Source organism: Amblyomma maculatum, chromosome 6, assembly GCF_055883805.1.
Source record: "Amblyomma maculatum isolate TAMU_Amacu chromosome 6, ASM5588380v1, whole genome shotgun sequence".
Classification (NCBI taxonomy): Eukaryota; Metazoa; Arthropoda; class Arachnida; order Ixodida; family Ixodidae; genus Amblyomma; species Amblyomma maculatum.
In genome coordinates this window covers 148,003,947-148,021,607 of record NC_139349.1, presented here as the reverse complement: position 1 = coordinate 148,021,607, position 17,661 = coordinate 148,003,947, and the positions used below count along the sequence as shown (strand labels likewise).

General features: G+C 46.0%; 1 pseudogene; it reads left to right on the top strand.

The window, feature by feature from the left end:
* Nucleotides 1-10,247: 10,247 nt before the first annotated feature.
* On the top strand, nucleotides 10,248-15,495 carry LOC146186988 (uncharacterized; annotated as a pseudogene).
* The last annotated feature ends 2,166 nt before the right edge of the window (nucleotides 15,496-17,661 follow it).

Below are 17,661 nucleotides of genomic sequence, written 5' to 3'. Positions count from 1 at the left end.
CCGACAATTAACCCGTCAGTTTTTTTTTTTTTTTTTAAGGTTCAGTCTTACTTGCCCAAAAAATGATGTTAGTAGGAATTTGTAGTAATAAGTGGTTATTTAATAAACAATATTTTTTTAATGTTTATTAAATAACCAATAGGATGTCGAACGATTTTGCCGTCCTGGCATCTGCTACCGCAATTTTAAAGAATCTCAACTGGTTAGCCAGGAATAGAGAGATAGCGAAGACAAACGAAGCAGGAAATAAAGAGATAAGAAGGAGGAGGAAGATGAGGAGCAAAGGCAGGGAGGTTTACCGGTAAAGGAACTGGTTTGCTACCCTGCACTGGGGGAGAGGGGTAGATGGGTATAAATTTGTGGGTGAGAGAGGGATGGGTGATGAGAGTACAGTTACATCACAGACATGTCACATGACATCACTTCACAGTCATATCACGTAACAAAACATCATAGACTTTCGATCAGTCCTGTGTTTTTTCTAAAGCGGAGCAGTGCCTGGGAGGTCTTCACCGCATACGATCGCCGTGGCCAGGGACCTAAGATCTTAATTTCAGTTAATGGGCGTTCATCTAGACGCTCCAGCGCATGGCCTAGGCATTGTCTTTCCTCGCTGTATATGGGGCTCTCACAAAGAATGTGGCCTATGGTCTCTTCGCACCCGCAGTTTGTGCATAGAGGGCTATTTGCTATACCTATCACAAAAGAATAAGAGTTTGTAAATGCTACACCAACCCACAGGCGGCACAGCAAAGTTTCTTCACATCGGGGTAGGCCAGGTGGAATTAAAGAGATAAGCTGCGGGGAGTAAGGAGGTGGCAGAATAAATTAAAATATTAGTTATTACACTATATTATACAATGGTAGTAAGAATATTTGAGGTCTGCCAGCGGTTATTATAGTTCACTGTAGCACTGGGCGCTGCAGGAAGGTCTACAATGCGTGCTGCGCCATGACTGGGCCAGTGATCCAGTAACACTGTGGTGATGTCTCGTCCCCCTCGCTCCCAATGTTCAACGGCATTTTATGAAAGAGCCGCAACAAACAATACCGAGATGTCTTATCAACTAAGTGGCAAATCCGTTATTTCTCTATTGTTCAAGGTGGTCTCGCATCACTTGCTTCCCGTTTATTACCAACCTACTGTCACTTCAGGGGCTAGTTTATAATAAGGGATTCGAACCGATGACATTCGTGCATCCTATTATACGCCGTCAATTGTAACGGGAGGCATTCAACGATATGTGAAAGTTTAAGTGACGATCTTTTCCCTTAAGACCAAACCAACTGCATAAACCTACCACTCTGCCAAGTTATCCACCCTGTGGCAGTCCCTCAGTGAGAAACCGCTCAACAAATACATGCAAACTATTTTTGCACGTCTTAAGTGAAAACAATGACCGGAATATTGTTTTGAACTGCTGAATAGGTTTTGTTCCCATATAGACTACTCAAACTAGTCGCAGAGAAGGCGTCTTTATACTGCAGAAACAAACTGGGAAGACTGATGCGATCACGGCATGGAGGTAAACGAGAAAATGTTTCTAACAGTCCACGCAGTCCTCGTAGTGCACTACAGGTGTTGCCTCTGTCTCTACGTCTTTACGTAAGCGTAGGTTGCGCGAGCGGCACTGCTAGAAATACCTCGCAAGCTCATTTACTACACACAAAGCCTTTACTGAAGCGCCCCAAACTCTCAACCGTAGATCTATAGGAATTCGGCATCGTAACTAATGGTTCTGGTACTAAAAAATATTCGGGGTCGTATACTCCCCAAGGTTCAACTTACATACAAAAAAGAATGATTTGTCCCCACTAAGATCTAGAAAAAAAATAACAAAACGCGCAGTCCTCAATCCCGCGTTTCTGTATTATTTCGCTAAGTGTGTTATTCACTACTACCTCTTTAAAAGCTGTGTTTTTCTTGTTGCGGCTGTAGGAAGAAGGAAAAGAAAATGCACGCGCCTGCTACTGGCTCTGTAGTTAAGCCACCCCCGCTGCGTCGTGCGGGCAGAAGAAAGTGGAGGAGAAAAAAAAGAAGAAAGAGAGAAAGACGCGCGCCGTAACCGCCGTCTTCCACCACTATGGAGGAAGGAAAGCTTAGGACAAGCCTTGACATCATTTTTTTGAAGCCGGCGCGGCCGTGCCGAGACCGGACGCAACGTCTCTCCTCGTCCTTTACGCTCCGCAATCTCTTTCTCCGCGACGCTCACGTACCTAGGGCCCTTAGCAACGCTGTTGCTAGTGGCTCGAGTTTTTATAGCAACAGCGTCGCCGTTGCTAATGGCCCGACTTGGCTAACCCTTAATTTTGACGTCACTTCCGCCACACTTTTTCCAATGCATTGGGAATGGCAAGGGTCTCTCCTAAGTTGTTTCCTTCCTCCATGTCCACCACTCAGGCGGTGGCGGGTGCAATTGCGGCCTACAACAAACAAAAGGCCGGCCAGCCACCGCCGAAAGCGGCGGCGGCCCACTAGTCCCACCCCAGCAGGGCCAGGAACAGCACCAAAAACTGTGACACGACAATAACACCGAATGTCGCGAGGAAGGCGCGAACTAGAACAACACACCGCAGTGCGTCAAACAAGAACAGGATGCAGTAAAAGCAAAAGGAATTCGTCATGGCGACCCACGTACGCGCAGCGAGTCCGTCTTGACTAATCTCACTAATCCACCCCTGCGTATTCAACTGGCGGCTGCGCTAGAGTAACGACATTCCAAGCAAATTGCATGATGCAATGTGCTTCACAGCTGGAACTGTAATACACACCTTAATACACCGGCTATAGCGGTCTCAGGCACACAGTGGAAACTCCGACAAAGCATCTGTCAATCAGAAATGATACTGTGTAGAAATATCACTAGCGCTATTTAAAACTACACACGGCCCACTTTGTCGCGAACGAGAAAACTCGAGTTAAAAACGACAATGCAAAGCGCAAACAAGAAGGCACAAAGCGAGCAACCTCACGCCGCACCAGCCTGCGCCAACTGAGTCCTTCCTTGCTTTACGGGCCTGCACAAACGTTTTGGTGTGTGCGATGACGCCGCCTGCCGGCCTAGGCAAGGGCGACGCTGCGAGACGGTGAAGAAAACGAGGCACGAATAAACCGGAATGGTACCATGGTACTACAAAATCACTGTAGCACAGATGCAATTTCTGCTGCTTTCATCGTCTGCTGCTTTCTTCCTTTGCTCCTCTCTCTCGCCTGCTCCCAGCGAGTGAACCAGCAGATGCTTCAGCAGTTACATCAGTCCACTAATCACTGTCTGTAATCAGGAGATGAGGGGGCCATCTGATTCTGAGGGTCGCTTCGCGAGTTGTTTCTCGCCTTGTCACGTTGCGTTGCGGCAGTGCCCTGTTGAAATTTTAAGCGAAGACAAGGGCGGATCGGTGACGATACGAGAGAGACTGCACGCCTTTGTTTTGCAGCGTACGACAGCGATCGCTGCGTGTGAAAAGAAGCGTGATCTGCATTTGGCGCACTGCTGGTAACCAACACATACACAACGCTCCCAGAACGTTCATTCGGCATTTAAACAGCTTATTGGCAGAAATATAACCGGACACCGCTACAGATCCTACTGGTGGTCTTCTTAAATATTCAGAATCATCCGCCTGACTACACCCACTGCAGGGCGAAGGTCTCTCTCATATTCCTACAATTTGCCCGGTCCTGTGGTAGCTGCATCCACTTAACCACTGCGAACTTTTTAACCTAATACGCCCAGCTTCATGGATTACTGCCTTGTCGTGGCGGAGGGGCTTGCGAAACTCGATGAAGTCGCGAACTCTGCTGTGTAGGGCCACTCAAGATAGACAGGTCACGGCAGAGATTTCTGAGAAATTGTGATTCACTGGAGAAGGAAATGGCAACCCACTCCAGTATTTCCTGCCAAGAAAACCCTATGGCCAGTCACAATAGCATTAATGATATGGCGCCGAAAGATGTGCCCCCCCAGGTTGGAAGGTGTCCCACATGTTACTGGGGATGAACGAAAGGCGATTCCTAGTAGCTCCAGGACGATTGAAGCGGCTGGGCTAAAGCCAAAAGGACACTCAGTTGTGGATGTGTCGGGAAGCGACCGGAAAGTCCGATGTTGCAAGGAGATATATAACATAGCAACATGGAATGTACTATCTATGACGCAAGGTAAACTGGATTTTGTCAAGCGAGAAATGGACAGATTGAACATTAGTATCTTGGGTATCAGCGAGCTCAAGTGGACAGGAATGGGAGATTTTAACTCCGGCGACCATTATGTCTTTTACTGTGGGCACGAATCCAAGAGAAGGAATTGGTCACTCTCATAGTAAACAAGAAGAATGGGCAAAGCAGTGCTAGGGTACAATCCAAAACGACCGAATGATTTCACTTCGGATGCAAGGTCACCCTTTCAACATAACAGTTATCCAAGTCTACGCACCAACCACTATTGCTGAAGAAGCTGACGTTGAGATATTTTATGCGGACCTGCAATGCCTTTTAGACCGCACTCCATCATCAGACGTCGTTTTTCTCATAGGAGCCTGGAAGGCTAAGGTCAAGAGTGAAGAAATATCCGGAATTAGAGGCAAGTTCGGTCTTGGTGAGGCAAATTAAGCTGGGCAGAGGCTAGTAGAGTTTTGTCAAGAAAACAACCTGACCATAGCGAATACTCATTTTCAACAGCACAAGAGGCGCCTGTACACTTGGACTTCACCGGACGGTCTGTACAGGAATCAGATCGATTATATTCTTTCACCGGAGAGATGGAGAAGCGCTATACAAGCAGTAAACACAAGGCCTTGGGCCGACAGTGGCACCGACCATCAGCTCATTGTTGCCAAAATTAAGCTTCGATTGAGGAAAACGCAGAAAACTAGAAGGCCTTTCAGGTATGATCTGGATCAAATTCCATCAGAATATGCTGTGGAATTGAGGAATCGATTTCAAGAATTAGATCTAGAAGACAGAGAGCCTGAAGAGATGTGGACTGATATTCGTGATATAATACAAGAAGTTGCTACTAAGGTAGTTCCAAAGCAAAAGAAATGAAAGAAAGCAAGCTGGTTATCTAAAGAGGCTTTGCAAATAGCTGAGGAAGGGAGGATGGCAAAGGTTAAGTGGGAAAGAGAAAGATACAAGGTTCTCAATGCGGAGTTTCAGAAAATAGCAAGAAGAGACAAAAATGCTTTCCTGAACATACAGTGCCAAACAGTTGAGGACAACAGCCAATTGAGGAACACAAGAGCTCTGTATAAGAGAATCAAAGATATCTAAGGAAGCTTCTGTGATAAGCTGGGCGTGACAAAGGACAAACGAGGCAGGGACCTTCCGGAAGCCTCAGAGATAATGAAGAGGATGCAGGAATACACAGAACTGTACTAGGAGGACCCGGATCTGCAAACCCAACATAATGCGGTTGTGATTACTGATCTCGAGCCGGCCATCCTGAAGAGTGAAGCTGAATGGGCCTTAGCCAGCCTTGCTAAGAACAAAGCTAGCGGAATTGAAGGCATTCCAAATGAGTTGCTTCAAAACCTCAACCATTACGACGCTGTTAATGTTCTGTATACATTATGCCAGCAACTGTGGACAACCCTGCATTGGCCACACGATTAAAGGAGGCAAGTTTACATCCCCATTCCAAAGAAAGGCAGTGCCAAAGATTGTTCCAACCACCACATGATCGCGCTTATTTCGCATGCTAGCAAGGTGATGTTGATAATCCTATAAGGTAGGCTGCAGCAGTATGTGGATCGGGAGCTTCCGGACGTGCAAGCTGGGTTTCGCAAGGAGAGAGGAACTGGGGACCTGTATGAAGGGCAAGAGGCCAGTCAGAACTGGGCATGGTCTTACTGATTGGTTTCCGCTTCAGAAAGGAATGAGGTAAGGCTGCCTACTGTCGCCCTGCCTCTTTAACCTATATGCAGAGTGCATCATCAAGAAGGCCGGTCTGGACTTCAGCTGGAGTGAAGATTCGTATCAACAACTTTAGATATGCGGCTGACACCACTTTAATGGTAGAAAGTGAAGTGGAACATTAAACATTAAAGTGAACATTAAAAAGACAAAGATCAAGGCGTCTTGCCCTATCAAGTCCTGGAGCATCAAGGGAGAAGTGGAAGCTGTGACAGATTTTCTCTTCTCGGGCTCCAAGATTACCCCGGAAGGAGACTGCAGCCGTGAAATTAGGAGACGCCTGCTTCTGGGAAAGAGAGCCATGGTTAGCCTTGACTGCCTAGTAAAAAGCAGAGACATTAGTCTGGCAACCAAGGTCCGTATAACTCGTGCTATGGCCTTTCTAGTTGTGATGTATGGATGCGAGAGTTTGACTGTGGAGAAAGCTGACGGCCGAAGAATTGCCGCGTTTGAATTGTGGTGCTGGCGGAGACTCCTGAGAGTTCCTTGGACTGCCAGATCAAATCAGTCGATATTGCCGACCATAAACCCTGACTGCTCATTGGGGGGTCCAATTCTAAAGCTAAAGCTCAGCTACTTTGGTCGTCTGATGCGAAGAGAGGAGTCGCTGGAGAAAGATTTGATGTTGGGAAAAGTTGAGTGTCGCCGTAGAAGGGGTAGCAGCGAACGCGATGGTTAGATGGCATCCTCGAGGCGCTGCAGATGAAGTTATGTGATGTTAGGAAGATAGTGAAAGACCGTAAAGCGTGGCGTGACATGGTCCATAGGGTCACGAAGAGTCGGACACGACTGAACGACTGTACATAGCTTTCCGCCGCCCCCTGCTATGCTCTCCTTCCCTTGGAATCCAGTTTGTGGCCATAAGCGACCAATCGTTATTCGCTGTTTGCACTATATGTCCTGCCCGTGGCCATTTCCTCTTGATTTCCACTTGAATGTCAGTAGAGTGAGTTATTTCTCTCACCCTGGGACTTGGGAATCTTTCTGAAAGGCTTCCTGCCATAGCTTCCATAAAGTGCCATACAGCCTACATAATAGCGTCTGCTCTAAAATACTTGACAAAAACTGCTGAAGGTAAATCTTGTGTATGCGCATACAAAAGATGTCATTCATGGATTTACAGATCATGGAAGCGAGAAAACATCATCAATAGCAGACACGGTTATGCTATTCCTAATGTCTGACATGTCAAAAACATGGGTTCGGCCAATTGCTTTTACATTTGGGTAAGCTTATACAACGTCTCGCTACTCACCGCCTAATCTTTCTCTGGACTTCTCATGTGACCAAAGAGCTGCTAACATCCGCTTCGTCAACTTACTGAACAATTCGATAAAAACACCATTCGTTTTGCAAATAATTAGCGCATTTACCTAATTGATACCTTATACCCATTAAAAATATCCCTAACAGTATTTGTGCACACAGACTTCACATTGAAAATGAAATTTCAGATTAATTTCATATCGTCAAGATCTATGAGTTAGCAATCGCGCTGAGACAGCAGCTGGCTCCAAAACATACAAATAGGCATATATTTCAGAAACTCTTATCTGCAATGAAGGTAAATAGTTCAATAATGTCGAAATTTGGGCTTGTTGGTTCATAGTTCCAAGCTGTAGCGCAGACAAAACGAGGAATTGAGAACGAGGAATGTCCTCTCGTTCTCAGTCCCTCGTCTTGTGTGCGCTACAGCTTGGAAGGTACCGGAAGTCCTCAGTGCTTCGAAGTCAATCGTTTTGCTCGGCCTGGAGTATGCTGAAGAGCTCCCCCAAGAGGCCATGGCAACTGCTAATCTTTGCGGCCGCATGGACAAGTTGTTTGCTTAAACAGCTCATGTGTGAAAACGAGCGAAGCTACAGAACGTAATTTGCAAGGGCCTCGTTGATGTGACCTAGTTTCTCGAGAGTCAGATATTGTGAATATATAAATGGCAAATTGAATGAAAGCGTCAACCACATAAAACTACTGGATGACAGGTCATACTTGTAGCCATTGATTTACTATGGGAAGACATCGCAAACAGTTATGATTTCTCCATCTCACGCGCCGCCTCCTGCAAGATTGCCTGAAAACATCTTTGGCCACATAAGATAGAATTACTGATGGGATACGAATCTTAGTGTGCTTCAGTAAATGTTTAAGCTGAAACACACATTGATTTGGAAGCTCTTCAATGTTCCGGAAAATTTTCGACCCCTGCATGCGGGGAAGCTATTTTCTTCATAAAAGGAATCTGTAGACAGCATTGAGGTTCCTATTTACCCTGTTGACTCTTCCGCTTTGATGACACTTCCTTTCTAGCCGAGAAGAAATTCTCACAACTAATACAGGATTCTGCAACCTACTGTGTTGCTGGATATTTAATTAGACAGTTTCTTACGAATACAAAAGAATACAAAAGAGCACTTGACCGTTCTTTCATAAGCAGTTTTTGGATTTTTACAGCTACTAGAGACTCTATTTTTTTCTACACTTTAAGACACATCCCATGTACGCCACGTCTGTGGTACACAGTACGACCCCATGACAAATGTTGGCGATTTTCCTTTTTTTCTCGCTGCGGTGCAGTGAAAGGTATCGACACGTAACAACAATCACATTCAACAACGTGCGAGAGCCACGAGGTGCTCAATGCCGGTGATAAACACGGACACATAGAAACATAAACGGACACAGCAGGCGCTGACTTCAAATTCTTCTAACACCAAGATTTGTACTACCATTTTCTATGAGTGTTCTTCAACAGGTCAACAGCATAGACAGAAAACCAGAAAAAAGATTTCTACACGAACCTACACGAACGATGATGCCGGGCAAGCCAAATCAATGATGCAGGAGAATCATTGACACATAATATGGAGCGTTCTTGCTTTTTTTCTAGGTGCATCGCTCGGTATAAGCACGCGGCAGAATATGGAGCGTTCTTGCTTATTTCCTAGGTGCATCGCTCGGTATAAGCACGCGGCAATTATATACAAAACTAACTTTGCGTAAAATGATCTTTGGAAGGTGCTTAATGTCGCATGCACCGTACTGGCCTCAAGAAATAGTCTTGCTGCAGCCCACAAGTACTACTCATCTCTATAGGTGCTGTGAAAACAACACTATCATCCTAATTGCATGCTGTTTTCTTTAAAGCATATGACAGTTTATTCACAAATGGCACAACTGCTGCCTTCTTATAATCACTCACTGGCATTTTTCCTCTTTCTTAAGCCATTTTTATTAACCTCTTTACTTCATCACACGTTCTTTTTGTAAGATGGTCAGTGTAACAGCTCGTTTTTATTCTACTCGCTCAGTTAAATTAATACAAATCTTGTGAACAGGATCCAAATACTGCTGAAAGAACGCACGTTACCACTATACCTTCCTTAACCAGCTTTGAGTGCCCCGATCTATAGTGTAATAGAGGTTTCACAATTCTATGTTTTATACTACCAGGACAAATGATCTTTACGAGCGTGAAAACGGAAGTCAAGAATGGTAATCAGCCATCCTCGGGAATTTCAGTATTGAATTTCAAGCCCTTCCCTTGTTGCCAGAATAAGGTAACGATTTTTTCATTTCTATGTAATTGTAATTGTCGTGCTACTACTTGAACATCTGGTGTTCATACAACCATCAAACCTTACTATTCAATGCATAGTGAATAAACACTTCTTTCAGCAAAGTCAAAACTACGAGTGCATTCGATTTCGCACAACAGAATGCTTCAGATGCGATATGCAATTTTGAACACATTGAATTCAAAAGGCAAGCACACATACTCAACTATTTGAATGGACATGTAATTCGGCTGATTATATCTTACCTGCACGGCAATAGAGATCTGTTACTGTCCAAGCAAGAACGACAGAGTGGGCATGGCGAAAGCCCATGGCGCATGTCGTTCACCATGCGACTCATCTTCTTTGTACAGGCTCTGTTGCTGACAGCGCATGGATCATCGCCTGCAACCACGCTAACGCCGGTATGGACAACACCAAGAGACATAAGGAATAAAGCTTGGTTATTCAACGTCATCACCGAGCCGCCCTTTCTTCCAAGCCATGGATTCGTGACGTCCCCGGCCACTACCCCTATGAAGACTGTCCCACACCCGAGGATCTTTAGTGGCCACGGCGAAAGCGCTTGGCGCAGGTCGTTCACCATGCGCCTCATCTTTTTTGTACAGGCTCTGTTGCTGACAGCGCATGGGTCATCGCCTGTAACCACGCTAACGCCGGTATGGATAACACCAAGAGACATCAGCAATAAAGCGTTATTCAACGTCATCACCGAGCCGCCCTTTCTTCCAAGCCATGGATTCGGGAGGTCACCGGCTACTACCTCTATGAAGACTGCCCCACACCCGAGGATCTTCAGTGGCCACGGCGAAAGCGCTTGGCGCAGGTCGTTCACCAAGCGCCTCATCTTCTTTGTACAGGCTCTGTTGCTGACAGCGCATGGATCATCGCCTGCAACCACGCTAACGCAGGTATGGATAACACGAAGAGACATCAGCAATAAAGCTTGGTTATTCAACGTCATCACCGAGCTGCCCTTTCTTCCAAGCCGTGGATTCGTGACTTCACCGCCACTACCCCTATGAATCTGTCCCACACCCGAGGATCTTCAGTGGCCACGGCGAAAGCGCTTGGCGCAGGTCGTTCACCAAGCGCCTCATCTTCTTTGTACAGGCTCTGTTGCTGACAGCGCATGGATCATCGCCTGCAACCAAGCTAACGCCGGTATGGATAACACGAAGAGACATCAGCAATAAAGCTTGGTTATTCAACGTCATCACCGAGCTGCCCTTTCTTCCAAGCCGTGGATTCCTGACTTCACCGCCGCTACCCCTATGAATCTGTCCCACACCCGAGGATCTTCAGTGGCCACGGCGAAAGCCCTTGGCGCAGATCGTTCACCATGCGCCTCATCTTTGTACAGGCTCTGTTGCTGACAGCGCATGGGTCATCGCCTGTAACCACGCTAACGGCGGTATGGATAACACCAAGAAACATCAGCAATAAAGCTTGGTTATTCAACGTCATCACCGAGCCGCCCTTTATTCCAAGCCATGGATTCGTGACGTCACCGGCCACTACCTCTATGAAGACTGCTCCACACCCGAGGATCTTCAGTGGGTACGGCGAACGCGCTTGGCGCCGGTCGTTTACCATGCGCCTCATCTTTGTAGACGTTAGTCACAACTGTTTGTTGCGTTGTGACAATAGGTTTTTAGTTGTTCTGCCGTGCCCTCAACTTTGTATAAATATAGCCTATGATTGCTTTTGCTGCTGTAAACTGATGTTGTGTGGCGATGTTGAGAAAAATCCCGTGCCAACCGTGGAGGAAATGTCTCAATCCTTGATGAAAGGACAACAGGAAATAAGAAATTATATAGCTGTCTTGAAAGCGCGCATTGAAATTAAAGAAAAAGCAGTCGATAGTTTTTACAAACGTTTGACTCATTTGGAAGAAACTGTACAAGAAAAAACGAGCGGAGCTGCTAGTTTGGTCACAATTTTGTGTAAAATGGAAGAGATGCTCAAATCACAGCAAACCAAGCTGAGAGACCTAGAAGATCGGAGTAGGCGGTCAAATCTTATAGTTTTCGACATTTAAAAAATTCCTTATCAAACTTAGCTGCTCTTACGCGACATAGTTTTAAACAACGTCTTTCTGAATAAATTGGGCGTTCGTGTTCGTTTCTAACTACCGAGAGCAGTGTCAATCACACTTAGAGTCAACACGGCTCCGCATGGCCTCGCCGAGAAAGACAGTTCTCACAAGCATTGATAGGAGATCGTTCACTTTTTCAGACCAAATCAAACGGCTCTTATGCGTCATACACTTTTATAACACGGTAGCTGAAGGCAATTGCAGGGCTCCAACTTCACCCTGCTGGAATGCAAAATGACCGGTGAATTGCAGTCGCAACCGAAATCTGCGCTCGCATCTTTTTCAAAAGCGTAGATGAAAAAAAAAAAGATGGTAGCATTGTTTCACGCTGATCCAGAGTAATCTATTTCGAACGAGAAAGGTGCACGAATTGCAACACGAAAAAAACTCGAAGCATGTGTATCTCGGCGTTGCACAACGGCATTTCAGTACTCAGTATATGCGAGTTAATCGCACTCCTGAGATTATAAACAAGAAGCCACGGGAGACAGCAAATAAATGAGTAAAATATCTGCAAAATCACCGCGAAGCGGGGAGCGGCAGTCATCATGTGGCTGGGCCGTCTTGGCCGGGAGCCGCTACCGACAGAGATGACAGCGAAAACAACAGTGGCATTATATAATGCACCTGCACGCAAGAAATGGTAAGATTTGATACGAAGGCGATGTAAAGAGCCGTCCTGGGAGGGGAATTTGCTCTAGATACAACACCAGCCCCAAACCGCTCAACTTGCCCCGCTCCTATTGGTCTTCGGACATATTGAAATTTTGCGTCATCGCTGGTCTCAGCGATCACTGCGGTTACCTCACGAATAAGACTGAAACGGTGAGGTTGCTCACGCGCTGAATATTGACTTAAATTGCGAGCGAAACAAGGAAACCCTAAAACCGGTCAACTTGTGTAGAGGAAAAATGGTGGCTGTGTTCTTCGCCATACTCCGGCTGAGATAGTTGGGTCATCGCGCGCACCGCCTTCGGAACGTGCACGAAAACGCGTTTGAATTGTCGGAAAATCAGTTTCGAAGACTGTTTCGATTAGAGAAGGATACTGCTGTGTGGTTGTGTGACGAACTTGCTGATGAACTAGGAGACTTGCGAATGAATGCGGTGTCGGTGCTGCGGCGGCTTTCAGGCAGCCATCGGTAACGAGGTGTACATTGGGCTGTCCAAGCCACAGGTTAGCCGTTGTGTGCGTCCGGTGACGGAGGTCATAGAGAAGGTTGGCACGGAGCGCGACAGGGTGGGTTTCCCACAAGACCCCCAAAAGAAGGCTGCGGCGAAAGAGGGCTTCCTTCGCCCAGGCAGTATCCCCGGCGTCGAATGTGTTACGGCACGCTTGTTGCCATCGCAGCGCCGCGGGGTAATGCTGCTCACAAGGCAATTTTCTGGAGTCGCAAAGGCTACGATGCTGTGAACGCCATGATTGTGAGTATACTACTACTTTGTTATTGATCGGTTATATTTTTGTATAAGTCGCAATTCGGCAGCGGATATTCAGAAGTAATTATTGTGCTTTAAGTGTTTTATCTCAGGTGTGCGATGCCCACATTAGAATTACTGCTATCGACACCCGCTGCCTCGGCGAGTGCGAGATAGTTCGTGTGGTATGGCTGGCTGCATCAGGACATTGAAGATGGACTACTGGACAGAAAGGAAATTCTTCTCGGTAAGCAATAACAACCGTTATCGGTCATTAGGTTACACGTGTACATCGAGCCAAATCACTCTCAACTGACCATAATGTACTGTGGGTACATGAATGACTCGTGGTAGCCATGAAGGCTTTTTATAGTAGAATAAACTCGCCCCGTGTCTTTAGCCGTCTCTGCTTTTGTTACTGCAGAATGAACACATGCCGTACAAAACATTGTTGAAATGCATGATATTCACTTACCGAGAAATCTAGACAAAAGGCCTGTGTGCCGCGCTTGTGTTAGGTATGAAATAATAACTGTTCCCAATAGTAGTGTAAAGTTTGGTTCCCGCATGGAACAGGGGAATGCGATCAAGCGAATCGCAACACAGACTCCGGTGACAAATGTAATATATTTTCGGCCGGCAGCCAGAAACAGGGCAGTGTCGCTGTCTGTTGATGTCTTCATGACACAACTATGACAGAACGAAGTTTCTACGCTTACAGTACTACGGTTCTCGTTTAAAATTGGCAGTCATGCATTGCTTTCATCTCCTTAAATGTCATGTTTGACAGCCTGGCTTTGGAGTACTTAGTAAGAACCTGAATAATTAAGGCATGCTGAGATCATGGCTAACTGTAAGCTATTTTTTGTTATGCAGGTGGCTACCCACTGGAGCTATGGCTCCTCACCCCAGTGGCAGGACATCCAAGCGCAGCCTCGGCAGAGGGCATGTACAGTGCCGCACACGCTTCTATGCGATCTGTAGCAGAGTGCTGCATTGGCGTGCTCAAGAGCCGCTTCCGGTGCCTGCAAAGCTACCGGACGCTCCATTACCAGCCACCAGCCGGAGCGTGCAACCTTCATCATCGGAGCATGTGTCGCACTGCACTACCAAAGATGCCATGCTCAGTTAAGCAGTTGCAAAGCAATGCATGCACAGCCAGCGTTCCCAATCGCTGCAACCCATCACAGAGTTATTTCCACTCTTTTAGAACAGTGCAAGAAGGGATGGTGCCTAAATAAGCTACAGTGTGTTGACTGTGTGCTTTGCAGATGCCAGCAGCCAGAGGTCTTCGCCGAGTCAAATGCGGATCTATGGCAATGCCTTGGTAAAACTTCATTGTAAGTATTGATTTTGCTTTAGGGGCTTAGGTAAATGTTTAATGCATTGTTTGGTTTCTGCTTGTGCTTTCGGAACTGTGCTATAGATTCATTTTTTCGCGCATCACTTTCGATTTCGCAGCGGATCACACGTATGCTCGGACCACCATGTCGCCTGCACAGGCCAACACGGCTGGAGAGAATGGCAGTGATGCATCACCACCACAAACTTCGAACAGCGGTACATCGCTTCCTTATTCCTTACCTTGCAGGATCTTTCACAAGCACCACAAATGTAAGGCGGCCACTGCACAAGCTCAGAGGAAAGCTTCGACACCTCCGTGACCGCCGCAAGAGATAGCAAGGACGGCTTCTCCAGCGCCGACGCATGAAGACTGCCGCCGAAGTGGTTGAGACTCTACGTGAACATGTGACTACAGCTGTTGCTGCTCTTGTAGAGACTTCAAGTGAAGATGAGTAACACCGGCAGGTTTGGTCGTCGGGGGTGAAGCCAGAGCAAAGCGTTAGTTTTGGGTCTGCACTTTCATAGCCCGAAAGGTTGTAGGTACTGGCGCAACTGCTAAAGCTTCCACCGGTTAGGTACCTGCAGCTCTGGCTTTCGCGTATGCCGCTGAGGGTGGCATCTTATCCAGACTTTTTTGAGTTGATTAAGAGACGAGCAGCGCCTTTTCAGCAGAAAGACAGGCCTCGCACTATAATGCTTGATGAGATGCATGTTGTAAAGGAACTGTCATACAACACAGTCTCAGATAGATTTGAAGGCCTTGAAGAATACAGTACAGCACAAGGGCAGAATCTTGCAATAAGGCTCTTGTGTTCATGGCGAAAGGATAATGCACACCCTGGAAGCAGCCTCTTGGCTACTTCTTTGCAGATAAAGCAGCACCTGCAAGCGTTCTGCGGGAACTTCTTTTCCAGTGCTGCAACATACTGGTTGAAGCTGGCTTAAAACCTGTAGCTGTAGTTTCAGATCTGGGAAATTAAAATGCATCTGTGTTCTCGAATCTCGTAGCACCTTGGAACCCAAACCTATACATCAATTGCAAAACACCTTTCTTCATTTTTGATGCTCCGCATTTGCTGAAGTGCTTGCGCAATATGTTTTTCAAGTATGACTTCCGAATTGGCACTGACACAATCAAAAGTTCCTACATACGACAGGCTTACGAGAGGGATCAAGAAATGCAAATTCGGTGTATTCCAAAGTTGAGTGACCAGAAGTTTAATTTGATGATGATGATGATGAACTGTTTTTTTTTTTGGCGCAAGGGCATCTTAGGCCAAAGAGCGCCAAACACAAGGTGAAGTGTCAACTAAAGTTAATGAAATGTTCGATGTGTGGTGTTTATGATGAACTTAAAAACGGTGGTGTATAGGGCCTAAAAGTTATTTCGGAGTGTATAGTCTAAAAACAGTGGTGTATAGGGCCTAAAACATTGAATTTCGATGTATAGTAGTCCAAGTAAAAAGAAAAAGAGAGCTATCTAAGTAAAAGAAACGGGCTTACGCCCACGTTGATGAATAATTCCGCATAAAAAGCCTACTTTAAATAAATATTTAAAAACTCTATCTGAAGAGAACATTGGATCATCACCAAGAAAGATGGACGGATGTGGGGGTATATGTTGCTTGTGTAATTCGGGAAAATGATGTCTCCTGTGCTGTTGAAGTCTCGGACATTGAATTAGAACATGGATGACTGTTAGTCGGTCTCCGCATCTCGGGCAATGTGGTGCAGGAGAGTTTGTTAAAAGATATGAATGTGTTTTATATGTGTGACCTATCCTCAGTCTGCACAGAGCTATTTCTTTGAATCTGTTTCGTTTTTCTGTAGTGTACCTGCCTATTGTTGGTTTTATTGTGTGTAGTTTATTCTCAGTTGCTGTGTCCCACTCCTCCTGCCATTGTTGTTGAATCATGTTTTTTATGTGTGGCTTGAGGTCCTGATATGCTATGTTGTCAATGTTTGTAGTGTTTCGAAGGGCAGCTGATGCAGCAAGCCTATCAGCTGCTTCGTTATTTGGTATACAGCCGTGGCCTGGCACCCGACACAGTGTAATTTTAAGTTCTTGTTTGTTGCCAGACATAAGAGTGTTATAGAGAGAATTCAGGACTGGGTTCTTATTATGCCACTTCCAAAAGGATAGGGACGTTAAAACACTGAGGGAGTCTGTATAGATGATCGATGTCTGTATTTTATTTTCTATAATGTGTCTCACAGCTAGCAGGATTCCATGGCATTCAGCGGTAAATATACTTGTATGTCTGTTAAGTGTTTTTGAAAGTGAAAATTGCGGCCCATGTGCTGCACAGGACACTTGAGCAGACTTTGAAGCATCACTGTAGTATTCATCACAAGTGTACTTCGCCTGAAGTGACATGAAGTGCTGCTGTATGGCAATAGGGGATGCGTGCTTCCCCACTTCAAGAAACGACAGGTCACAGTTAACACCGTGCATTTCCCAAGGGGCGATTAGGTCTTTTATGGAAGTTGTATGAAGACTGGTAACCGGAATGTCCAGATGTTCAATATGCGTGGCAACTCTGATTGGGTATGGTGGTGTTAGGGATGGTTTTCTTGAGAAAAGAGCTGTGCCAGTTTTGTCAAGCAGGAGCCGATGACATGGATGGTCCAGTTGGCATAGTACCTTCATAGCATAAGTTAGAGAAGTAAATTGTCTCCTTCGTTGCAGTGACCATCGGTTCGCCTCGACATAGAGGCTAGCAATTGGACTAGTTCGGAAAGCGCCCGTGGCGAGGCGAAGACCGAGGTGGTGCACGGGATCGAGCAATTTTAGCGCAGAGGATGATGCTGACCCATAGACCATGGAGCAATAATGCGTGATAGAACTACACTATTCAGAAGGCTCAGAAGGCAGTCGCGGTCTGTGCCCCATGACCGGTGAGAGAGAATTTTTAGCAAATTCATTGCTTTGAGACACTTCAGTCACAACTGTTTTATGTGGGCAATGAAAGAAAGTTTTTCGTCAACAACTACGCCAAGAAATTTGTGTTCCTTTTTAAGGGCTAGGCTCTCACCATTCAATGTTATGTTGGGGTCAGGCCTGATGCCACGCTGTTTAGAGAAAAGTACACAAACACTCTTTTCAGAGTTAAATTTAAACCCATTGTCATCAGCCCACCTGGACAATTTGTTTACACCTAGCTGAATCTGTCGTTCACAGATGGCCAGGTTGCAAGATTTGAAGCTTATCTGTACGTCATCAACATATACAGAACAATAAATAGTTTTTGGCAGCACGCTTTTTAAAGAGTCTATTTTGACTATGAAAAGTGGGCAACTGAGAACACCACCTTGAGGGAC